The following is a 26,438-nucleotide window of genomic DNA, read 5'->3' as shown; positions in this document are numbered from 1 at the left end:
CTCTCCGGCGCTTCTCGCCAACTCGATCCCTCTGAACATGAAGGGCTCTCTTATCCTGTCGCTAAAAAGATTAGCTGTCCCGAAACCCGGAAAAAGTCGCCCCTCTTCTTTGCATGATTCCTCCCTTGAACTTCCCCAAACCCTCTTAGTGTGACGTGACCCCACCCCTAGGTAACCGCAGCTGCTTCCTTACCAGCTTCCCGCCCCCGGGGGGCGCCTGCCGAAGACCAATGCAAAGACCGTCCGCGGCCAGCTCTGCCGCTATCCCTGTGGGGTGAATCTAACATGGCGGATAAAGACAGTAACTAGTCCCCTGCTTCTCCGAGTTTTCGCCAAGATGATTGGCTCTCACCACTTGTCCCTCAAAACGACCACACCATTGATTGGTGGAGATTGGTCGACGAGGCGGGGCAGAAGCAAGCTGAAGCCGAACAACAATAACAAACATTGAGGCTGAGGGGCGGAACTACGAGTGCGCAGATGTGGGCCAGAGCGGATTTCCCCTTCCCCAGGCAAATTCGGCGCCCACTGCGTCCCCGCAGGCCAGTGACCTTAGAGGACTACTTGCCCGAGACTCGTGGGGCTGGATGGGAATTGTAGTCTTCCTAGGAGTTGTAGGTATCTTTTTTTGGCCTAGTCTCTGCTCTCAAGATAGGAAAACATAAGAACACTCCAATCCATAACTGTTGACATGTGTAAGCCGGAGGAGGTCTCCAATCTATCCACTGGATTTCCGTGAGAATTGTGCCCACTTGGGTATTGGATGTTCCACTCCATAAGACTACAGTTTCCAAGGAACAGTGTGGCCAAGGCCTTTGGTTCCGCAATGCATGTTGGAAATAGTAGTTCTTTCCCTCCACCTCTCAACAATCCTTTTATTTACCTAAACTGGAGACCTCCATTAGGGCGGAAAGAGTGGGGGAAGGGGACCTCTTCTTAAGACTGCTTTGGACACTATCTTACGCTGCTATTCAGGCCTCGGGTGGCGATTCTGACCTTGGTACAGCAATTACTGCGACGTAATAAGCGCAACTGGAAGCGTAGAGGCGAGAGGGCGGGCGCTTTACGGCAAACTCAGGTAGAATTCTTCCTTTTCCGTCTCTTTCTTTTTATGTCACCAGGGGAGGACTGGATGGCCAATCCAGAGCCCCGAGAGACCCTAGGCTCTTTCTGTCCCGCCCTTCCTCTGTGTCTTGATTTCCTATTCTGAGAGGCTATTGCTTAGCGGTTTCCGTGGCAACAGTAAAGCGTGGGAATTACAGATAAATTAAAACTGTGGAACACCTTTCCTCAGCTGCCGCCAAGGTGCTCGGTCCTTCCGAGGAAGCTAAGGCCGCGTTGGGGTGAGACCCTCACTTCATCCGGCGAGTAGCACCGCGTCCCGCAGCCCCAGCCCCACACTCGCCCGCGCCATGGCCTCCGTCTCCCAGCTTGCCTGCATCTACTCTGCCCTCATTCTGCAGGACTATGAGGTGACCTTCACGGGGGATAAGATCAATGCCCTTATTAAAGCAGCCAGTGTAAATATTGAACCTTTTTGGCCTGGCTTGTTTGCAAAGGTCCCGGCCAACGTCAACACTGGGAGTCACATCTGCAATGTAGGGGGGAAAAAAAAACAAAACCGTGACCGCGGCGTGAGCTCTCTGAGACTTTCTGGACGGGGGACAGGCTGTGGGGTTTCTCAGATAACTGGGCCCCTGGGCTCAGGAGGCCTGCACCCTCTGCTCTGGGTAAAGGTAGAAGAGCCCCGGCAAAGGGACAGGGGCCCAAGGGATGCTCCGGGGGACGGGTGAGGGAAAGTGAATTTCCGAAGCAGGCAGATGGGTATTCTTTATGCGAGGGGCGGGGGGCGGAACCTGAAAGGCATAAGGCGTTGTGAACCCCCCGGGGAAGGGGCAGTTTGTAGGTCGCGAGGGAAGCACTAAGGATCAGGTAGGGGGCACGGTGTGTCCGAGGAGGAATCCTCCTGATAGGAACTGGAATGTGCCTTGAAGGGGACACCATGTGTATAAGAACATCGGCTGGTCGCCGGGGATGGTGGCTTACGCCAGTAATCCCAGCACTTTGGGAGGCCAAGGCAGACGGATCACGAGGTCAGGAGTTCCAGACCAGCCTGACCATCATGGTGAAACCCCATCTCTACTAAAAATACAAGAATTAGCCGGGCGTGGTGGCGCGCGCCAGCTACTCAGGAGCTGAGGCAGGAGAATCGCTTGAACCCAGGAGGCGGAGGTTGCAGTGAGCCGAGATCGCGCCATTGCACTCCAGCCTGGGTGACAGAACGACACTCCGTCTCAAAAACAAAGAAACAAACACTGGCTGGTATATATGAGAGGATGGGCCCTTGCGGAAGAAGAAGTGCCAGGAATATGTCTGGGAAGGGGAGGAGACAGGATTTTGTGGGAGGGAGAACTAAAGAACTGGATCCATTTGCGCTATTGAGAAAGCGCAAGCGGGAAGTAGAGGAGCGTCAGTAGTAACAGATGCTGCCAGCAGGGATGTGCTTGAGGAGGATCCTGAGATGAGAGCAGGTCACTGGGAAAGGTTAGGGGTGGGGAGGCGTTGATTGGTGTTGGTTTGGTCGTTGTTGATTTTGGTTTTATGCAAAAAAAGAAAACAGCCAGAAACACTGGAGAAAGCTAAGGCTACCACCACCTACCCGGTCAGTCACTCCTCTGTAGCTGTCTCTTTCTTGGAGAAAGGAAAAGACCCAAAGGGTTGGAAGCAATATGTGAAAAAATGCAGAATTTGTTGTCTAATTACAAAAAGCAACTTCTAGAACCTTTAAAAATAAAGCATTTTGTATTATTCTAAAAGCTTCCAAATCTTAAATTTACCTTATTTTATTTTATTTTATTTATTTTTGAGACGGAGTTTCGCTCTTGTTGCCCAGGCTGGAGAGTAATGGCGTGATTTGGGCTCACCGCAACCTCTGACTCGTGGGTTCAAGCAATTCTCCTGCCTCAGCTCCCGAGTAGCTGGAATTTCTTACATGCATGCACCACCATGCCTGGCTCTTTTTTTTTGTATTTTTTCTCCGTATTGGTCAGGCTGGTCTTGAACTCCCGACCTCAGGTCATCCACCGGCCTTGGCCTCCCAAAGTGCTGTAATTACAGGCGTGAGCCACCACGCCCAGCCCAATTTACCTTATTTTGAAATGATAAAATGAAGTTGTCATTTTTATAAACCTTTTTAAAAGATATATATTTTTCTAATGTGTTAAAGTTCATTGGAACAGAAAGAGATAGATTTATCTGCTGTTCGCGTTGAAGAAGTACAAAATGTCCTTAATGCTATGCAGAAAATCTTAGAGTGTCCCATCTGGTAAGTCACCAGAAGAGGGTATTAATTTGGGATTCCCATATGATTATCTCCTATGCAAATGAACAGAATTGACCTTACATAGTAGGGAGGAAAAGACATGTCTAGTAAGATTAGGCTATTGTAATTGCTGATTTTCTTAACTGAAGAACTTTAAAAATATAGAAAATGACTCCTTGTTCTCCATCCGCTCTGCCTCTCCCACTTCTCTCCTCTTCAACACAAATCCTGTGGTCCCTGAAAGACAGGGACCCTGTCTTGATTGGTTCTGCACTGGGGCAGGAATCTAGTTTAGATTAACTGGCATTTTGGTTTTTCTTCTAGCTCTAAAACCAGCTCCATCACTTGAAATGGCAAAATAAATCATGAATTAGGCCGGGGGCTGTGGCTCACACCTGTAATCCCAGCACTTTGGGGGGCCAAGGCAGGCAGATCATGAGGTCAGGAGATCGAGACCATCCTGGCTAACATGGTGTAAGGGAGGAGACCACCCCTCATATTGTCTTATGCCCAATTTCTGCCTCCAAAGAAAGAAAAAGTAAAAACTAAAGGACAGAAATGACATCCACAAGCAGACACCCCGGGTGCCACACCCTGGGCCTGGTAGTTAAAAATCAACCCCTGACCTGATTGGTATGTTATCTATAGATTACAGACATTGTATAGAAAAGCACTGTGAAAATCCCTTTCCTGTTTTGTTCTGATCTAATTACTGGTGCATGCAGCCCCCAGTCACGTACCTCCGGCTTGCTCAATTGATCACGACCCTCTCACATGCACCCCCTTAGAGTTGTAAGCCCTTAAAAGGGACAGGAATTGCTCACTCAGGGAGCTCAGCTCTTGAGACCGGAGTCTTGCCGATGCCCCCGGCCTAATAAACCCCTTCCTTCTTTAACTCAGTGTCTGAGGAGTTTTTTCTGCAGCTCGATTTCTTGGTTCCCTGACCAGGAAGCGAGGTGAATGGCAGATGGTCAAGGCAGCTCCTTAAGTGGCTTAAGCCTGCCCTGCAGGGGACTCCAACCAGCCCAAGCAACACGGATCCTGAGGGCCCTCCCAGTTAGCCATTTGCCCCATTGGGACACCTCGCCAGAGCAGTGTGTGGCAGGCCCCCACGGAGGATCAATGCAGTGGCTGAACACCGGGAAGGAATGGGCACTTGGAGTCTGGACATCTAAAACTTGGTAAGACTAGTCTTTGAAACTTGCCCACTCCATTTGAGTGGAAGCATGGCCTGATCACCCATGGTGTGCCTTTATTGGCACTTTGGTTTTGGTTTGAATTGCTTGACAGGATTGGTCTTGGGAACTTGCCTACTCCATTTGAGTGGAAGTGTGGCCTGATCACCCACGGTGTGCCTGTACTGGCACTTTGGTTTTTGTTTTTGACTTGACTTGGATTGCTTAATACTTTGGTTTTGGTTTTGACCTGGCTTGGATTTCTGGATACTCTGATTTTGGTTTTGATTTTGGTTTGGTGCAAACTGCAAAACTGTGTGTGTGCCCTTTTTACCGGTTCTTTGTTTTGTGGTGTGTGTGTGGTGTGAGCGTGGTGTTTTTTCTTGAAGAAGCATAGGTCAGGCACAAATAAGCCCACCCCACTAGTAACTATGTTGACAAATTTCAAAAAAGAATCTAAGGGAGACTATGGAGTGCTATGACACCAGGAAAACCTAAAACTTTGTGTAAGATAGACTGGCCAGCATTAGAGGTAGGTTGGCCATTAGAAGGAAGCCTGGACAGGTCCCTTGTTTCAAAGGTATGGCACAAGGTAACCTATAAGCCAAGGAACCCAGACCAGTTCCCTTACATAGACACTTGATTAGAGCTGGTTTTAGACTCCCTGCCCCCAACACATAGTGGTTGAGAGAACAGCAGCATAAGTGGCTGGCAGAGGCAAGGAAAGACCAGCAGAGAGAGAGAAAGGAAAGAGACAGGAAAAGAGGAAAAGAGAGAGAGGAAGAGACAGAGAGGAAGAGACAGACAGTCAAGGATAGAGAGAGAGAGACACAGAGAGAGAGAGGAAGAGACAGAGGCAAAAGGAAAGTCCAAGAGACAAAGTCAAAGAGAGAAAGAGAGAAAGAGATATACAAAGTTAAGGGAAAAAAAGCTATCTATACCAATTATAATTTAGACAAAACAAGTTCTTATTAATAGCAAAGGATAATTAAAATCCCAAACTTACAAGGTTTTCTTTTTTTTATTATTGTTATACTTTAAGTTTTAGGGTACATGTGCACAACGTGCATTGTTTTTATTTTTTAAAGGTTTTCAACTAAAGTTTGCTAAAAGTTAACAGTGTAACATGTATTATAGTAACTTCTATTCTTGTGGCCTTAGATAGTCTAGTCCACAGACATAAAAAAGGTTCGCTTTGGAAAAGAATGGTTATCATCTTCGAAAAAAAAGGAAAAAAGGGGGGGCAGAATTTATATAAAAAGAGTATTATATGGTAAATTCTTGTCCTGAAACAAATTAACTGGTGATTTAAAGAAATAAATATTTGTAATAAGTCAGAAAGTTGAGGCATATTGAAGAATTGTCTGCGAAAGTCAAGAAAGATAAAAATGTTATAAAAAAATTTATGCAAAAAATGTTGTATAATTTCAAAGTAACTAGGCCTCCTGAATGTAAAACTATTGAAAAAAAAGTTTATATGCAAGGTGTATGAGAAAAGTAAAATATACCTTTGGTAAAAGAATTGTAAGGATGCATAAGAATGTACATTTTCACCTACATTAAAAAGTTAAAAAAATTATTGTTTTGAAGATTTAAGCAAGTTTCAAAACGTTAATTGTAAAGAAAATTCTGTGTGTAAACATATTAGCTAAAGTTAAAGAAGTATCATCCAGTTTTTCTGTGAACTGGACATTAAAGTAAAAGCATAACAGGTTTTTCTTAAAGCACCAACCTGCTCTTTCTCAAAAATTATAAAAGGTTAAAAAGAATCTATAAAATCTTACCTATGGTCAAACATTAACAATTAGATACATATGTCTACAAGGTTTTATTAAAATTAAGTTTAATATTAATAACACACTAATATAAAGATAAAATTTAGCTTATCTGGTATAAAAACCATACGAGAAGCACTGTTAAATGTAAAATGGTATTTGGCTTTCTTTGGTTTAAAAACTAATAAAAATAGGTGCTAAAGGAAATTTCTGAGTAAAAAGGCACTAAGAAATATAAAGTCCACTGCCAAGATCCCCACATTTAAAACAAAAGATCAATTTCTTAGAAATTATATGCTTGGTTTATCTTCCACTTTCCTTTCTCTCAAAAACTAAAAGTCTTTTAGCACATGTACCACCCCTAGAATTTCTAGTAAACCAGCACCAGCCTGAAGATCACATTCTCATCGAAAAGTGGAAAGAAGAAAAACTTGAGCCAGCCTGGAAGGACCCTACCTTGTGCTGCTAACCACCAAGACTGCTGTTCGTACAGCAAAAAAGGATGGACTCATCACACTGGAGTCAAGAAAGTGCCACCCCCTCCAGAGTCATGGGCCACAGTCCCAGAGGAAAACCCTACCAAACTAAAGCTACGAAAAATCTGACTCTTTTCATCTATTATATTACTCTTCTTTCTTTCCTCGTTCTATTGCTGACCATCTAGTTATTAACATAACCAAGTCAATTTCACCTCAAACTATTGCATTTAATGCTTGTCTTGTTGTACCCTGTGGAGACTTGCCAAGTCAAAGACAGCTCTCTACTTCAGAAAAGTACTTCTGTCCCTCCTGACTCTCCTCAGACTGGACATTAGTAAACTAGGACCATTTAATCCAGGGAGATTTCGATAAAGACCCCAGTGCCAACCAGGAGTCTTGTCCCCTGATGTAGAGCTTTTATGCCATAGTTGGTCCAACATTCTGTGGACCACTAAAGAGCAAGGATGGACTGCCCCAACCAGTTTTTGTAATTTCCTAAAACCATACATTCATTTTACTAGAGGATCATAGAAGTTAAAGACTTAAAACAAACTTTAGCAATGAAGACAGGATACCAAGATGCAAATGCCTGGTTAAAATGGATCAAATATTCCCTTTGCACGTTAAACAAAAGCAATTGTTATGCTTGTGCACATGGAAGGCCAGAGGCCCAGATTGTCCCCTTTCCACTAAGGTGGTCCTCCAGTCGACCAGATGTGGGCTGCATGGTAGCTCTTTTCCAGGATTCTACAGCCTGTATTAATAAGTCATGCCAAGCTCTCTCTGCTATATCCCAAAGTCCGGCACCCTGTGGGTCAGCCCCCAAGGGCCATCCATCCTCCATCTTCTAACACTAAGTTCATTTCATGTCTCTCATGACAGGGAGGAAACTTAGCGTTCCTTGGAGACCTGAAAGGATGCAGTTAGCTTAAGAATTTTCAAGAGCTTATCAATCAGTCAGCCCTTGTTCATCCCCGAGCGGATGTGTGGTGGTATTGTGATGGACCTTTACTGGGCACTCTGCCGAATAACTGGAGTGGCACTTGTACTTTAGTCCAATTGGCTATCCCTTTCACCCTGGCATTTCATCAACTAGAAGGAAGAAAAGAAAGACATTGTAAAGCGAGAGAAGCCCCTATGGGTCTTTCAACTGTCACGTCTATTTAGACTCAATTGGAGTCCCACGAAGAATACCAGATCAATTTAAAGCTTGGAATCAAATAGCTGCAGGATTTAAGTCAATATTTTAGTGGGTGACAGTTAATAAAAATGTAGATTAGATAAACTACATCTATTACAACCAATAACAACGAGGTTTTCATGAGTTAAAAGAAAAACTCATGTTGGTCCCAGCCCTGAGGCTACCTGACCTGACAAAACTCTTTACACTCTATGTGTCAGAAAGAGAAAAAATGGCAGTTGGAGTTTTAACCCAGACTGTGAGGCCCTGGCCAAGGCCAGTGGCCTATCTCTCAAAACAACTAGACAGGATTTCCAAAGGCTGGCCCCCAGGTCTAAGGGCCCTAGCAGCAACAGCCCTGTTAGCACAAGAAGCAGATAAACTAACCCTTAGGCAAAACCTGAATATAAAGGCCCCCCATGCTGTGGTAACTTTAATGACTACCAAAGGACCTCATTGGTTACAAATGCTAGATTAACCAAGTACCAAAGCTTGCTATGTGAAAATCCCCACATAACCATTGAAGTTTGCAACACCCTAAACCCCACCACTTTGCTCCTGGTATCAGAGAGCCTAGTTGAACATAACTGTGTAGAGGTGTTGGACTCAGTTTATTCTAGCAGGCCCAACCTCTGAGACTATCCTTAAACATCAGTAGACTGTGAGTGGTACGTGGACGGGAGTAGCTTCGCCAACCCCTGCAAAGTGACTCTGAAGAAGACGACAAGCCCTGCTCCATTCACACCCAGAAGCTGACTGGTCCACGCACGGCCGAAGCATGAGAAGACTCATTGCGGAACTCATTTTCCTTAAAATTTGAACTTTTACAGTAAGGACTTCAAATGACCTTCCTCAGAGTGAGGACTGTTCCCAGTGTATACATCAAGTCACTGAGGTAGGACAAAAGGTTGCTACAGTCCTATTATTTTATGGTTATTATAAGTGTACTGGAACCTAAAAATAACTTGTTTGTATAATGTTATTCTGTACAAGGTATGTAGCCCAGGAAGTGACCAACCTGATGTGTGTTATGACCCATCTGAACCTCCCATGACCACGGTTTTTAAAATAAGATTAAGGACTGAGGACTGGTGGGGGCTCATAAATGATACAAGTAAAGTGTTAGCCAAAACAGAAGAAAAAGGGGTGCCCAAACAAGTCACCTTAAAATTTGATGCCTGTGCTGTCATTAATAATAATAAGTTAGGAATAAAGTGTGGTTCTCTTAATTAGAAAAGAGGCTATATGGCAGAAAATAAGTACATCTGTCATAAATTAGGACTGTGTGGAAATAAATGTAAATACTGGTCTTGTGTCATTTAGGCCACTTGGATTAAAAAAAATGAAAAGGATCCAGTCCACCTTCAGAAAGGAAAAAAATGGCCCTTCCTGTACTAAGGGACAATGTAGCCCCTTAGAGCTAGTAATAACCAATCCCCTTGATCCTTGCTGGAAAAAAGAGGAGCATGTGACCTTAGGAATCAATGGGGCTGGACTGAATCCTCAAGTAAATATCTTGGTTCGAGAAGAAGTTTACAAATGCTCTCTTGAGTCAGTGTTTCAAACTTTCTATGATGAACTAAATGTGCCAGTAACAGAATTTCCAGGAAAAACAAGAAATTTGTTTTTGCAATTAGCCGAGCATGTAGCCCAGTCTCTCACTGTCACTTCATGTTATGTATGTGGAGGAACTGTAATAGCAGATCAATGGCCATGGGAAGCCCGAGAATTAGTACCTACAGACCCAGTTCCTGATGAATTCTCAGCTCAAAAAAATCACCCTGATAATTTCTGGGTCCTAAAAGCCTCAATCATTAGACAATACTATATAGCAAGAGTGGAAAAGGACTTCACCCTTCCTGTAGGAAGACTACATGGTGGTGTTCAAACCATACAGAGAAAAATCCATTCAGTAAATTTCCAAAGTTGCAGACCATTTAGGCCCACCCAGAATCCCACCGGGACTGGACGGCCCCTACTGGGCTATACGGGATATGTGGACATAGAGCCTACGCTAAGCTGCCTGACAAGTAGTTGTGTTATTGGCACTATTAAACTATCTTTCTTCTTACTGTCCATAAAAACAGGAGAACTCCTGGGCTTCCCTGTCTATGCTTCCCGTGAAAAGAGAAGCATAGCTATAAGAAATTGAAAAAATGATAAATGGCCCCCTGAGAGAATCATACAGTATTATGGGCCTGCTACTTAGGCACAAGATGGCTCATGGGGATACCGGATCCCCATTTATATGATCAACCGAATCATATGGTTACAAGCTGTCTTAAAAATAATCACTAATAAAACTGGCAGAGCCTTGACTATTCTGGCCCAGCAAGAAACTCAGATGAGAAATGCTATCTATCAAAATAGATTAGCTCTCGACTACTTGCTAGCAGCTGAAGGAGAGGTCTGTAGGAAATTTAACCTTACTAATTGCTGCCTACACAGAGATAATCAAGGGCAAGTAGTTGAAGACATAGTTAGAGATATGACGAAACTGGCACATGTGCCCATGCAAGTGTGGCATGGATTTGATCCTGGGGCCATGTTTAGAAAATGGTTCCCAGCGCTAGGAGGATTTAAAACTCTTATAATTAAGAGTTATAATAGTAATAGGAACCTACTTGCTGCTCCCTCGTTTGCTACCCGTACTTCTTCAAATGATAAAAAGCTTCATCGCTACCTTAGTATACCAAAATGCTTCAGCACAAGTGTACTATATAAATCACTATTGATCTGTCTTGCAAGAAGACATGGGTAGTAAAAATGAAAGTGAGAACTCCCACTATTGAGTGAGAGTCTCAAAGTGGGGGAATAAGGGAGGAGACCACCCCTCATATTGTCTTATGCCCAATTTCTGCCTCCAAAGAAAGAAAAAGTAAAAACTAAAAGGCAGAAATGAAATCCACAAGCAGACAGCCCGGATGCCACACCCTGGGCCTGGTAGTTAAAAATCAATCCCGGACCTAATCGGTTATGTTATCTATAGATTACAGACATTGTATAGAAAAGCATTGTGAAAATCCCTTTCCTGTTTTGTTCCAATCTAATTACCAGTGCGTGCAGCCCCCAGTCACGTACCTCCTGCTTGCTCAATCGATCACGACCCTCTCACGCACACCCCCTTAGAGTTGTGAGCCCTTAAAAGGGACAGGAATTGCTCACTTGGGGCTCGGCTCTTGAGACAGGAGTCTTGCTGATGCCCCCGGCCTAATAAACCCCTTCCTTCTTTAACTCGGTGTCTGAGGAGTTTTGTCTGCAGCTCATCCTGCTACAGGTGAAACCCCATCTCTACTAAAAAAATACAAAAAAATTAGCCAGGTGTGGTGGCGGGCACCTGTAGACCCAGCTGCTTGGGAGGCTGAGGCAGGAGAATGGTGTGAGCCTGGGAGGCGAGCTTGCAGTGAGCCGAGATCATGCCACTGCACTCCAGCCTGGGCAACAGAGTAAGACTCCATCTCAAAAAAAAAAAAAAAAAAAAATTATGGATTGTTGGTGTCATGGAGGGGATAGGTCTTTGGAAGAATCTTTCTCTGAAACTGGCTCTGTACATTTAAATAAGAATACTGCAAGTCATCAAAGCCTTTAGCAAGTCTGACTCTTTGTTTTTCTTCATCTATAAAAGGAAAAGGGGACTGTACTATTCACATTTTGTTTTTGAATCGAGGTATAATTTACATACAGTGAAATGCAGAGGTTTTTTTATACAGGATCTCTGTCGAGAGGCTGGAGTGCAGTGGTGCTATCACAGCTCACTGCAGCCTCAACCTCGCCAGGCTCAAGCGATCCTCCCACCTCAGCCTCCAGAGTAGCAGGGACGATAGGTGTGCATCACCATGCCCAGCTAATTTATGTGTGTGTGTGTGTGTGTGTGTGTGTGTGTTTTGTAGAGATAGGGTTTTGCCACATTGGCCACACTGGTCTCAAACTCCTGACCTCAAGTGATCTACCCCCCTTGGCCTCTCAAAGTGCTGGGATTACAGGTGTGAGCCTCTGCACCCAGCCATGGTCTGAAAATCTTGATTGAAATACCACCTTTTCATTTCCAGACACCGCTATTTAAAATTACAACACCCCCAGCACACACTTTATCCTCCATTCCTGTTGCTTCTCCATAACACTTATTACTAGCTGACCTTCTATGTAATGTATCCATCCTTTATCTCTAGTCCCACAGAATGTAAACTCCAGGGCAGCAGAGATTTTTGTTTTGTTTACATACATCTGTATATTCAGTAGTTAAAACAGTACTTGGGACCTAGTTGCCACTCAATAAACATTTGTTGAATAAATTAAATAATAAACTAAACTACATTAGTTCTTTGATTAATTTTTTAAAATATGGTGGTTAGTAGTAACATTCAAAAAATAAGTTGAAAATTTATTCCTATTGCCTCTTACCCACAATAAAAAAGGGTAAATTCAAGGAAATTTTCTTTTGTGCTTTATGAAAGTTGTTTTTCATATTTGGAGTCATGTCAATCAGATTAAGGAAAATGCAAGTTTTGTTTTCAGAGAGATACAAGATTTATAAATAACCATCCTCTCCCTTGCCCTTCAACATTTTAGCTAAACAAAAACAAGAGGAAAACAAGATTTACAGTTTACCAATTTATTGAAAATCAGAGCCAGAGAAGCAGGAAATGACATTGTAGGAAAAAACTGCTTTTGAAAAAGCACAAAACTTACTCATGACAATCAGAGTGATCAAAAAAATCCTCAATAGTGTGGCATTTGGATCCATTTATCATTACATTTCCATGGGACAGAGTCATAAAAATAGGATGTTCTTTCTCATTCTGGCAAATTAAACCATCAATTAAAAACTCAGATACATAAAAATTAAAGATGTAAGAATTAAAGTTAATGCTAAATTTTTATTTTCAGTCAACTATTGTATGTTTTCTGGGTTTTCATTGCTTTTTTCCTATTTTCTGTTAGATTAATTTTTTTTTTTTTTGGAGATGGAGTTTCGCTCTTGTTGCTCAGGCTGGAGTGCAATGACACGATCTCGGCTCACCACAACCTCCACCTCTTGGGTTCAAGTGATTCTCCTGCCTCAGCCTCCGGAGTAGCTGGGATTACAGGCATGCGCCACCAAGCCAGCTAATTTTGTATTTCTTAGTAGAGATGGGGTGTCTCCATGTTGATCAGGCTGGTCTCGAACTCCCAGTCTCAGGTGATCCTCCTGCCTCGGCCTTCCAAGGTGCTGGGATTACAGGCATGAGCCACTGCGCCCAGATTTTTTAAAATTTTTATTTTATTTTTATTTTTGAGATGGAGTCTTGCTCTGTTGCCCAGGCTGGAGTACAGTGGTGCCATCTTGGTTCACTGCAACCTCTACCTCCCAGGTTCAAGTGCTTCTCCTGCCTCAGCCTCTTGAGTAGCTGGGATTACAGTTGTGTGCCACCATGCCCAGCTAATTTTGTATTCTTAGTAGAGATGGGGTTTCACCATGTTGGCAGGATGGTCTCGATCTCCTGACCTCGTGATCCACCCACCTCGGCCTCCCAAAGTGCTGGGATTACAGGCGTGAGCCACTGCTCCTGGCCTTAAGATTAATTTTTAATGGTTTTTTAGACTCATATATATGGAAACTTCTGGGATGGGGATCATATTTCACTTCGTTTTAATACAGTACCCAGTATAGCACAATTTGCAGTTGTGTCTTAATATGTGATTCCTCATCATGACTGGAAACAGTGTTATTTGTGGTAGCTATAGGGTAGGTAAGGTTTTCAGCCTATTTTAGGTTTTTTGAACTAAAATTCCTTCTGCTGGACTCTAAGTCACTATTGGCAGCTATTTCTGACGATTGGTAGTTCTTTTTAACTTTTTACCTATGACTATAACATTTTTGACTTTCAGAAGAATTTGCTAAAATGTGTTCCCCGGTGGGTGGTTGTTTTTCAACCTAAACCTAGCTGCTTTTTCCAGTCACTTATCCGTATTGGAAGCTCAAAATGCAGATATACAGTAGGCCTAAAATATTGCCTGGTTTGAAAATGTTTAAAATATTTGAATCATTTTTATAGTAAACATTTACTTTCATCGGGACCTAGAAGAGGAACATTTTAATTTTTTTCCTTTTCCCTTTTCACAGTCTTCCCTCAACATTCATTACCTTTTTACATATTGGAGTCTTCATCTGTTCAAAGTTTGTGTTTACAGTGTGTTTATATAGCTTAGATTATAATTACCATACTGAAATATAATTATTTCAGAATTGAGTCAGTGGTGAGAATGAAAGCCATCTGGTATGATAACTGAATCCAATTTTTCTTTTACGGAGAATTTCTTTGAAATGTAGCTTATCTCAGAAATAGGGATTTAGTAACCAATCAGAGTTTTCTTTGTCAAGGTTGTTTTTCTTTTTAAAGTCACATTTGGTCCCAGTAATAATACCCACATTGGTACAAGTCATCTCAGGTTGTGAAGCATTTTCCCAAGTAGCATTTAATTTTATTCTTGCAATAGCCCAAGGAGACTGGCAGGGTGAATGACAGAGAAGGAAACTGAGGTTCAGGTAGAGTGGTTAGCCCAAGGTGGCTCTGCTTATATGCACAACTGGTAGTAGAAACCCAGCCTTCTGACTTAGTTCAGTGTTTCTCTTTTCACTGCCCTGTGCTACATCAGAAACCCCATGATTACAAGAGTTGTATTACTAAACCCTTCACAATAAGGTTACTGTCCCCGAGCTTTTCTTGTGATCCTTTTCTTTTTTTTTTTTTCTTTTTTTGAGATGGAGTCTCACTCTGTTGCCCAGGCTGGAGTACAGTGGCACAATCTCATCTGACTGCAACCTCTGCCTCCCGGGTTCAAGCAATTCTCCTGCCTCAGTCTCCCAAGTAGCCAGGACTACAGGTGCGTGCCACCACGCCTGGTTAATTTTTGTAGCTTTAGCAAAGGTGGGGTTTCCCCATATTGGCTAGGCTGGTCTCAAACTCCTGACCTCAGGTGATCCGCCTGCCTCATACTCCCAAAGTGCTGGGATTACAGTGTGAGCCACCGCACCTGGCCCTTGTGATCCTTTTCTAAAAAGTTAAATATTTAATGAAAAGAACCACATTCTTGTTGCACTACCAGGTTACTTGTTCTTTGATGTCCTGCCTGGACTTTACCCAAAAAATCCGTTTCAAAAGTTCACATTTAGGGCTAAGTGTAGTCGCTCATACCTGTAATCCCAGCTGAGGGAGGTGGATCACTTGAGGTCAGGACTTCAAGACCAGCCTGGGCAACATGGTGCAACCCCTTCCCTACCAAAAATACAAAAAAATTAGCCAGGCGTGGCAGCATGTGCCTGTAGTCCCAGCTACTTGGAAGGCTGAGGCACAAGAATCACTTCAATCTGAGAGGCAGAGGTTGCAGTGAGCCAAGACTGCACCACTGCACTCCAGCCTGAGCAGCAGAGTGAGTGAGACTCCATCTCCCAAAAAAAAAAGTTTCACTGGGTATAGTAGCTCACACTTGTAATCCCAGCACTTTGGGAAGTCGAAGCAGGAAGACTGCTTGAGGCCAGGCATTCAAGACCAGCATGGGCAACATAGTGAGATCCTGTCTCTATAAAAATTAATTAACATTAAAAATTAAAAAGATGGCCGGGCATGGTGGCTCACTCCTGTAATCCCAGTACTTTGGGAGGCCAAGGCATGATGGTGCATGCCTGCAGTACCAGCTACTTGGGAGGCTGAGGCAGGAGAATCACTTGAACCCAGGAGGCAGAGGTTACAGAGAGCTGAGATTGTGCCATTGCCCTCCAGCCTGGGTGACAGAGTGAGACTCTGTCTCAAAAAACGAAAATTAAAAAGAGCGGAATAAAGCTAAAGATTTAAAATAGCCTGCAGGTTCCTACCAGAAGTTACCAGCTACCTCTCTGATGGTCTTTCCCTACAATATCCGCCTGGATTATTACATTTTAGCACCATGACCTATCCGATGTCCTGCATACACAGGCATGGTCCTGCTCAGGGTTTGCCTTCTCTGCTCCTTCTTTCCTGGAATGCTCTTCCCCTCAGTGTTGCATAGTGTGTTTCTTTACATTATTAAGCTGTCCTCTAGTCTCACCTCAGTGAAACCTTTCCTGACTTCCCCCATGTACACCTACCCCCTATACATATTACACTACCTGTTTCCCCTTACCCTGCTTATTTTTTCTCTTTAATACACTTATTCCCATGTATTCTTTAATTCTGCATCAACTGTCTACCACACTAGCATGTGAAAGCAGGCTTTATTTTGTAAACTGCTGTATTTCTATCTCCTAGAATAGTACTTGAATATAGTAGTAGATACTTAATAAACACTTGTTATATTAGTATAATAAATGAATTACTCTCAGGAATGCCTTGGTTTTGTGGATAGACAGGTAGGGATGGGAACTTGGGTGATGTATTTTCTAAAGTTTTTATTTTTTAAGCTTATTATTATTATTATTTTGAGACAGAGTCTAGCTCTGTCACCCAGGCTGGAGTGCAGCTTATTATTATTATTTTGAGATGGAGTCTAGCTCTGTCACCCAAGCTGGAGTGCAGTGGGGCAATCTTGGCTCACTGCAACCTGCACCTCCCAGGTTCAAGCGATTCTCCTGCCTCAGCCTCCTGAGTAGCTGGGATTACAAGCGCCTGCCACCATGCCCAGTTAGTTCTTGTATTTTTAGTAGAGATGGGGTTTCACCATGTTGGCCAGGCTGGTCTCGAAATCCTGACCTCATGATCTGCCGGCCTTGGCCTCCCGAAGTGCTGGGATTACAAGCCTGAGCCCCCGTGCCTGGCCTTATTTTCTTTTTATTGAGACAGAGTCTTCCTCTGTCACCTAGGCTGGAGTGCAGTGGTGTGATCTTGACTCACTCTGCAACCTCCACCTCCAGGGTTCAAGTGATCCTTCTGCCTTAGCCTCCAAGTAGCTGGCACCACAGTCACGGGCCACCATGCCTGGCTAATTTTTGTATTTTTAGTAGAGACGGGGTTTCACCGTGTTGTCCAGGATGATCTGGAACTCCTGAGCTCAGGTGATCCACCCACCTCAGCCTCCCAAAGTGCTACGATTACAAGCATGAGGCACCATGCCCAGCCTTAAGCTTATTATTTTCTAAATTTCCTTTAGTGAGTACTTATTATACTGTTTTTACAAAGTAATCACAAACCAAACATCATGCCTCTTCTAAAGTGATCTAATAAGAGTACACAGTACCATCTGTAAAGCATTCTTGCCAAAAGGTTAAACCTGAATTTCATTAGGCCTGTAAGTCTAATTTACAGGAAATAAGGTTAGAGGGTTAGCAGGATTGATAAGGAATCAGAGAGACTGATGGGATTGAGGAGGATCTTTATTATTTAGGTGCACCAGCCCAGGTGGATTAACATCCAAAGGACTGAGCCCTGAACAAAGAGTTAAGTTACCTTTTAAGCATTTCGTGGGGCAGGGGGAGATCTGTGCAGGGGGAAGCATATTACAGAAGTGAGAAACAAAGACAGTTATTCAATTAATTGAGACATGTATTACATCATTTTTTACTTTTCAAGGAAAAACATTTTTTACGACTTGAGTTTATCTGTCTAGTGACCTTGCAGCTGCACAGCTAGGGAAACAGGGTCTTCACAATGCCTGGGAAAGGAGGAGAGATAAGGCTCACTAGCCACAGAAAAACAGGCAGTTAATTTTTAAAGGACTTCAGCTCCTTCTTTTTCTCAAGGGCAATTGGGTTTTCTTACATACAACTGAGTTTCTGCTTACACATTCTTTAATTTCTTTTAATTCCTTTTAATTCCTGTTCCAGAGGAACATGTTAAACCTCACCATGGGGTTATACAATCAGCAAAATCCAAAATGCATGAAACTCTACAGGTTGAGTGACCTGTCCAGCAGTTCCAGTCTCCTCAATCCAGAAGTAATCCTTCTCTTCGCTCTTAACCAGTGGAGTTCTCCATTTATTTACTTATTATTATTATTATTTTTGAGACAGAGTCTCACTCTGTTGCCCGGGCTGGAGGGCAGTGGCAAGATCTCGGCTCACTGCAACCTCCACCTCCTGGGTTCAAGGGATTCTCCTGCCTCAGCCTCTCAAGTAGCTGAGATTACAGGCGCCCACTGCTATGCCCAGCTTATTTTTTGTATTTTTTTTTTTTTTTTTTTTGAGACAGAGTCTTGCTCTGTCACCCAGGCTGGAGTGCTGGAGTACAGTGGCGCAATCTCAGCTCACTGCAAGCTCCACCTCCCAGGTTCACGCCATTGTCCTGCCTCAGCCTCCCGAGAACCTGGGACTACAGGTGCCTGCCACTATGCCCGGTTAATTTTTTGTATTTTTTAATAGAGATGGGGTTTCACTTTGTTAGCCAGGATGGTCTCGATCTCCTGACCTTGTGATCCACCCACCTCAGCCTCCCAGAGTGCTGGGATTACAGGTGTGAGCCACCATGCCCAGCCAATTTTTTGTATTTTTAATAGAGACAGGGTTTCACCATGTTGGCCAGGCTGGTCTCCAACTCCTGACCTCGTGATCCACCCACCTCAGCCTCCCAAAGTGCTGAGATGACAGGTGTGAGCCACCGCGCCCGGCCTAGAGTTCTCCTTTTATACATTAACAAATTTCTCTTGAGTCTCTACTACGTCTTGCTAGATGTGTTGGAAAAGCATGAATAAATGCAGTTCTACCCTCCACTTGTAGGTGGAGTGGAAGTGTAAACAAGCAATTTCAACACAGTGGGAGAGGTGCTAAAGAGAGAACTGCATGGTCACTGGGGCAGTGCACATAACCAAAAATAAAGAGAGACATAGACAAGGCTCAGTGGTGGCTCAGTAGAGCAAAGCCAGGCAAAAGATGACACAGCTGTAAACAAACCAAAATTCACCATCAACATATTTTGAAAGTATGTGGTGGTGCTGATTTCAAATCTTGGCGCCATCACACACTAACTATGTGGCCTTGGGAAAATTACATAACCTCTAAGCACCAGTTTCTACCTGGGGAGACTATTACCTACTCCAGAGTGTTATTTATGATGATATTTAAAGGAAATAATGCATCTAAAGTGCTTAGCACTGTCTCTGACATGTAATGGTACTTCCAAATTACTACAGAAAAAAATGTATATTTTTATTTTTTAAGAGACAGGGTATTGCTCTGTCACCCAGGCTGAAGTACAGTGGTGCAACCATAGCTCATTGCAACCTTGAACAGTTGTGCTGAAGTGATCTTCCCTCCTCAGCCTCCCAAGTAGCTGGAACGACAGGAGCGTGCCACCATGTGCGGCTAAGTTTTTTTAAACTTTTTTTTATAGAGATGGGGTCTCCCTATGTTGACCAGACTAGTTTCAAACTATTGGCCTCAAGAAATCCTTCTGCCTTGGCCTCCCAAAATGCTGGGATTACAGGCATGAGCCACTGCATCTAGCCTGAAACAAATCTTACATGTAGGGAAAAAAAACTTTTAGCACAAAGATGTATTTATAATAGGAACATTTCTGGAACACACTGAAAATCCTCTTTTGGTTTTTTTTTTTTTTTTTGAGACAGAGTCCCAGAGCTAGGACTATAGGCATGCACCACCACATGTGGCTCATTTTTGTATTTTTAGTAGAGATGTGGTCTTTTTATATTGGCCAGGCTGGTCTCAAACACCTGACCTCAAGTGATTCATCTGCCTTGGCCTCCCAAAAATGCAGGGATTGCCTTGGCCTCCCAAAGTGCTAAGATTGCAGCCTCTGCCCAGCCGCCACCCCGTATAGGAAGTGAGGAGCGTCTCTGCCCGGCTGCCCATCGTCTGGGAAGTGAGCGCCTCTGCCCGGCCACCCATCCTCTGGGATGTGAGGAGCGCCTCTGCCCGACTGCCACCCCATCTAGGAAGTGAGGAGCGCCTCTGCCCAGCAGCCGCCCCATCTGGGAAGTGAGGAGCGTCTCTGCCCGGCCGCCCCATCTGGGAAGTGGGAAGCACCTCTGCCCGGCCGCCCCATCTGGGAAGTGGGGAGCGCCTCTGCCAGGCCGCCCCATCTGGGAAGTGGAGAGCGCCTCTGCCCGGCCGCCCTGTCTGGGAATTGGGGAGCGCCTCTGCCCGGCGGCCCATCGTCTGGGATGTGCGTCTGGGATGTGAGGAGCGCCTCTGCCTGGCTGCCACCCCATCTAGGAAGTGAGGAGCGCCTCTGCCTGGCTGCCCCCTCCGGGAAGCGAGGAGCGCGCCTGCCCGGCCGCCCTTTGTCTGAGAGGCGAGGAGCGCCCCTGCCCGGCCGCCCTTCATCTGGGAGGCGAGGAGCGCCTCTGCCCAGCCACCCCGTCTGTGAGGTGAAGAGCGTCTCTGCCTGGCCTCCCATCATCTGGGATATGAGGAGCGCCTCTGCCCGGCCGCCCCAGGTGAGGAGCGCCTCTGCCCGGCTGCCTCATCTGGGAGGTGAGGAGCGTCACTGCCTGGCCGCCACGTCTGGGAATTGAGGAGCACCTCTGCCCGGCCGCCCATCGTCTGGGAAGTGAGGAGCGCCTCTGCCCGGCCACCCCGTCTGGGATGTGAGTAGCACCTCTGCCCGGCCACCCTGACTGGGAAGTGAGGAGCGCCTCTGCCTGGCCGCCCAATCTGGGAAGTGAGGAGTGCCTCTGCCCAGCTGTCCATTGTCTGGGAGGTGAGGAGCACCTCTGCCCGGCCGCCCCATCTGGGAGGTGAGGAGCACCTCTGCCCGGCCGCCCCATCTGGGAGGTGAGGAGTGCCTCTGACCGGCCGCCCATTGTCTGGGATGTGAGGAGCGCCTCTGCCTGGCCGCCCTGTCTGGAAAGTGAGGAGCGCCTCTGCCCAGCCGCCCCGTCTGGGAAGTGAGGAGCACCTCTGCCCGGCCGCCCCGTCTGGGATGTGTACCCAACAGCTCTGAAGAGACAGCGACCATTGAGAACGGGCCATGATGATGGCGGTTTTGTCGAAAAGAAAAGGGGGCAATGTGGGGAAAAGAAAGAGAGATCAGATTGTTACTGGTCTGTGTAGAAAGAAGTAGACATAGGAGACTCCATTTTGTTCTGTACTACGGAAAAATTCTTCTGCCTTGGGACGCTGTTAATCTATAACCTTACCCCCAACCCCGTGCTCTCTGAAACATGTGCTGTGTCAACTCAGAGTTAAACGGATTAAGGGCGGTGCAAGATGTGCTTTGTTAAACAGATGCTTGAAGGCAGCATACTTGTTAAGAGTCATCACCACTCCCTAATCTCAAGTACCCAGGGACACAAACACTGTGGAAGGCCACAGGGACCTCTACCTAGAAAAACCAGAGACCTTTGTTCACGTGTTTATCTGCTGACCTTCTCTCCACTATTATCCTATGACCCTGCCACATCCCACCCAAGAATGATCAATAAATACTTGAAAAAAAAAAATGCAGGGATTACAGATGTGAGCCACCACACTTCATATAATATCCTTTTGATGGAGTATTATGTAGCTGTTAAACTGTGACAATGTTTGACAGTCATAGATACAAAAAGCACTAAATAAAATTTGAATCTGATGTGATCTTGGCTATGTAAATAGATGCCCAAAGTCCCTGGGCCTCTCCAGCCTGTGATTTTAAATGAGGTCACATTAGCCTTATACCCGAATTTCACTGTCCCATTGCCCCCACCAGCTCTTACAGACCTCTGCAAAGGCCCTGAGGGCCCTAGGGAATAAAGCATATGCCCCACCCACCCAAGTATTCATAAACTGTCTGTGTTTGATGGGCACAGCCACCCTTTGCCAAGCCTTCACTCTTGCCATACCTCATAAAGGACACCTCCCTGTCAGGTTGACCAAACCACCTGGTTTGCCTGGAACTGAGAGGTTTCCTGGGATTTAGGACTTTTAGTACTAAAACTGGGAGACTCTTTGGCAAACTAGGAGAACTTGGTCACCATGACTCACTGTGCAAAGCTGCACATTTTTTTTTGCGCTTCCAAGCTGCAAAATTTTTAGATCCCCAAATGGAATTTTTTTTTTTCTCAGCTAGAGCTCAGCTTCATTCTTCCCAAAACAGGGACTGGTGGACCTCCCAGAGGACTGGGTGAGGTGAATATTCATGTTTGAATTCAGGGGACTTTTATCCCTGGTACCAGGAAAGTAAAAAGAAACAACAGTCAAAAAGTTGCTTGAGAAACAGCTAATTAGAGGATGGGTCTAGACAAGAGATGCTGGTTTGGGAAACATGAGCACATTGGGTGGCAAATATCATGAGACTGGACTGGATGGCCCAGGACCCCTGTAAACAGGAGAGAAGCCTGAGAATAATGACATTTGAGCCAATCTGTAGAGGTAAGTGAGTCCATAAAAGAAACTGAGGCTGGGCCTAGTGGCTCACACCTGTAATCCCAGCACTTTGATAGGCCAAGGCAGGCATATCACTTGAGGCCAGGAGTTTGAGACCAGCCTGGCCAACATGATGAAACTCTGTCTCTACTAAAAATACAACATTTAGCCAGGTGTAGTAGTGAGAGCCCATAGTCCCAGCTACTCAGGAAGCTAAGGTGGGAGGATTGCTTGAGCCCAGGAGGTTCAGGCTGCAGTGACGTATGATCACGCCACTACACTCTAGCCAGGGCAACAGAGCAAGACCCTGTCTCAAATAAATAAATAAATACAAATTAAGTAAAAAGAAACTTGCCGGACATGGTGGCTCACACCTATAATCCTAGCACTTTGGGAGGCTGAGGTGGGTGGATCACCTGAGGTCAGAAGTTTGAGACCGGCCTGGCCAAGATGGTGAAACCCTGTCTCTACTAAAAACACAAAAATTAGCTAGGCACGGTGGTGGGTTCCTGTAATCCCAGCTACTCGGGTGGTTGAGGCAGGAGAATTGCTTGAAACCGGGAGGCGGAGGTTGCAGTGAGCTGAGATCATGCCACTACACTCCAGCCTGCACGACAGAGCAAGACTCTGTCTCAAAAACAAAAAAAGAAACTGAGGATAGTGGCCAAAGAGAAAGGAAGAAAACTAGGATTTGAGGTTGGTAAGTTTTGGTGCAGTGTCTGAAATTTGTCCATAGTTTCCAATTTGGCTATGCCTTCACCCTAAAGCTAGTTTTGATACTGATTGATCATGCTTCATATCATCAAGCAGACCACTCTTTCTTTCCCTCCAGCTTCTGAAATGTAGTTGATTCCATATGAGGTGCTCTTACTCTCTCTGCTTTCTCTTTTATAATAGTTTAGTCTGAGGCTGGGTGCGGTGGTTCATGCCTGTAATCCTAGCACTTTGGGAGGCCAAGGTGGGTGGATCACGAGGTCCACCCGCTCACATGGTGAAACCCCATCTCTACTAAAAATACAAAAAAAAAAAAAAGAAAAAAAAAACTAGCCCAGTGTGGTGGCGGGCACCTGTAATCCCAGCTACTCGGGAGGCTGAGGCAGGAGAATGGCATGAACCTAGGAGGCAGAGCTTGCAGTGAGCCGAGATCACGCCACTGCACTCCAGCCTGGGCGACAGAGCAAGACTCTGTCTCGGGGGGAAAGAAATTTAAAAAGTTAATTGGGTGGTGGGGGAAAGAAATTTAAAAAGTTAATCGGGTGGTGGGGGGGAATGTGTGTTGGTTATATTCAAATACTGCACACCATTATATGTAAGGGATTGAGCATTCACAGATTCTGGTGTGTGGGGGCAGTATCCTAGAACCAGTCCCCCGCAAAATATCAAGGATGACTGAACTATGGAGGAAACAAAGCACTGTTAAACAGCATACAATTCCTGTCTTCAAAAAAGTTATCTCATTAGGTAGATGAGACTTATAATGAATTAAAAGGAATGAATACAGATTTGGAGATAGTGGTTGTTGTGATGGATAATCTTAATTGCATTTTCTTCCAAAACAGATTCATTCTTATAGAAGAGCATCAGAGGAAGATAAAAAAGAATCCTCAATGTCAGGCCCCTGAGCCCAAGCTAAGCCATCATAACCCCGTGACCTGCACATATACATCCAGATGGCCTGAAGCAACTGAAGAACCATAAATGTGAAATAGCCAGCTCCTGCCTTAACTGATAACATTCCACCATTGTGATTTGTTCCTGCTCCACCCTAACTGATCAATTGATCTTGTGACATTCCTTCTTCTGGACAATGAGTCTCAGGAGCTCCTCACCAAGCACCTTGTTACCCCCACCCCTGCCCGCAAGAGAAAACCCACGTTAACTGTAATTTTTCCACTACCTACCCAAATCCTATAAAACTGCCCCACCCCATCTCCTTTTGCTGACTCCAGGTGATTAAAAAACTTTATTGCTCACACAAAGCCTGTTTGGTGGTCTCTTCACATGGATGCGCATAACACTCAAGGTAAATATTAGTCTGGTGATTTTTTTTTTTTTTTTTTTGAGATGGAGTTTCCCTCTTGTTGCCAGGCTGGAGTACAATGGCGCGATCTCAGCTCACCGCAACCTCTGCCTCCTGGGTTCCAGCGATTCTCCTGTCTAAGCCTCCTGAGTAGCTGGGATTACAGGCATGCACCACCACTAATCTGGCAATTTTTACATTAGAATTTTAGAATTAGAGGAGAGCTTAGAACTCTGCCCTCATTTGTCAGTGAGGAAACTGCCCAAGACAGGAAAAATAGTTACTTACCCTAATGCTTATCCTGGCTCCAGTGAAATTAGCTCCCCAGCCAAAGCTGAAATGGATGGAACTAACAAGGACACATCTGCTGTCCCCAGCCCTTTCCGGAGGTGGGGAGGGATAGGAAGGGGAAAGGTTTTGGTGCCTGTTCCTGCTGATAGTGGGCATCAGGCCAGGCCAGGGGCCTTCTTGGAGGCTTTGGGGAAGGGGTAGGGAAGGCCACCAGGTGTTGGAGAGAGGGCACTCATCTCCTTCAAGGCTGATGGAAGGTAGGATATGTGAGTCCTTCCTCTAAAGTGGCAGGAAACACTACTTTCTCTTATTTATTTATTTATTTATTTATTTAATGGATCCTAGAACTGAGGAAACAGTACTTTCTCATCTTACTGGTTTTTGGGCCCCCACTCTATTCCTTTTATACAAACCTCACAGAATTTTAACTAGAAAGGCTGGGAGGGATGGCTCACACGTGTAATCCCAGCACTTTGGGAGGCCGTTGGATCACATGAGGTTGGGAGTTTGAGACCAGCCTGACCAACATAGTGAAACCCTGTCACTACTGCCGGGCATGGTGGCTCACGCCTGTAATCCCAGCACTTTGGGAGGCTGAGGCGGGCAGATCACGAGGTCAGGAGATCGAGACCATCCTGGCTAACACGGTGAAACCCCATCTCCACTAAAAATACAAAAAATTAGCCGGGCGTGGTGGCGGGCACCTGTAGTCCCAGCTACTCAGGAGGCTGAGGCAGGAGAATGGCGTGAACCTGGGAGGCGGAGCTTGCCGTGAGCCGAGATCGTGCCACTGCACTCCAGCCTGGGCTACAGAGCGATACTCTGTCTCAAAAAAAAGAAAAAAATAACCCCGTCTCTACTAAAAATACAAAATTAGCCAGGCGCGGTGGCGCAGGCCTGTAATCTCAGCTACTTGGGAGGCTGAGGCAGAATTGCTTGAACCCAGGAGGCAGAGGTTGCGGTGAGCAGAGATCGCGCCATTGCACTCTAGCCTGGGCAACAAGAGTGAAACTCCATCTTCAAAAAAAAAAAGCCATGAGGCTGCACGACAAGGAGTCTTCCAGTGAGGATGAGATCTTCAACAGGGATGCGGGGTAAACGACGGGGCCCTCATGGTTCCCATCTAAAATGAGGAGGGGGTGAGAAACTTAATTGCTCCTTTCAAGAGTCAAAACCTTGGCATTGTTATTCTTATCCCAGGGATGTTGAATCCCCAACAGAGACGACCCCAACAGGAGAGTCGGCTGCTGAGAGGGGAAGAGAGTGAGGCCCTGCCCTAGGAGGAGAACACAGAGTGACCCTAGCCCACCTCAGGCCTCCTGTAAAATTACTTATTTTTCTTTTTTTTTCTTTCTTTCATAATTGAGATTTTATTGGTTGAGGGTCAGTACAGACATTTCAATTTGTACACAATTCTTAACATACGTAACAAAAATCGGCTGGGTTTTGTGGCTCACGCCTGTAATCCCAAAACTTTGGGAGGCCGAGGCAGGCAGATCATGAGGTCAGGAGATCGAGACTATCCTGGCTAATACAGTGAAACCCCATCTCTACTAAAAATACAAAAAATTAGCCAGGCATGGTGCAGGGCGCCTGTAGTCCCAGCTACTTGGGAGGCTAAGGCAGGAGAATGGCATGAACCTGGGAGGCAGAGCTTGCAATAAGCCAAGATCGTGCCACTGCACTCCAGCTTTGGCCACAGAGTGAGACTCCATCTCAAAAAAAAAAAAAAAAAAAAAAAAAACACATAAGTAACAAAAATCTAAAAAGCTACGTACTGTAATTCTTTTTAAAAGTTATCCCAATGACTTTCCAGCTTAAAATTTGGAAGCAAATTTTCCTTAAGAGACTAAGTACCAGTATCTTCACATCTTGATCAGCTGTTATGTATGGCCCACAGTTCACAACTGAATAGCATGTATACTACATATTCAAATTTTTAGTA

At 45.1% G+C, this 26,438-nt stretch overlaps 1 protein-coding gene and 1 long non-coding RNA gene across 3 annotated transcripts in view; one reads left to right on the top strand and one right to left on the bottom strand.

Moving 5' to 3' along the window:
• NBR1 (NBR1 autophagy cargo receptor) overlaps positions 1–421 on the bottom strand; it is a 40,639-nt gene extending 40,218 nt beyond the window's left edge. Inside the window, exon 1 of one of the 2 annotated variants that reach the window (XM_024234277.3) lies at positions 194–421. The gene's annotated coding sequence lies outside the window, so the exon portion shown is untranslated. 2 annotated transcript variants of the gene reach the window in all.
• LOC129054949 (uncharacterized) lies at positions 200–24,181 on the top strand. The gene is made up of 3 exons (XR_008519589.2): positions 200–1,078; positions 1,295–4,503; positions 23,742–24,181. It is a non-coding gene; the product is annotated as an uncharacterized LOC129054949 (long non-coding RNA).
• The last annotated feature ends 2,257 nt before the right edge of the window (positions 24,182–26,438 follow it).

The sequence above is a fragment of the Pongo abelii genome, chromosome 19 (assembly GCF_028885655.2).
Source record: "Pongo abelii isolate AG06213 chromosome 19, NHGRI_mPonAbe1-v2.0_pri, whole genome shotgun sequence".
NCBI classification, from domain to species: domain Eukaryota; kingdom Metazoa; phylum Chordata; class Mammalia; order Primates; family Hominidae; genus Pongo; species Pongo abelii.
This window is presented reverse-complemented; position numbering and strand designations above follow the sequence as displayed.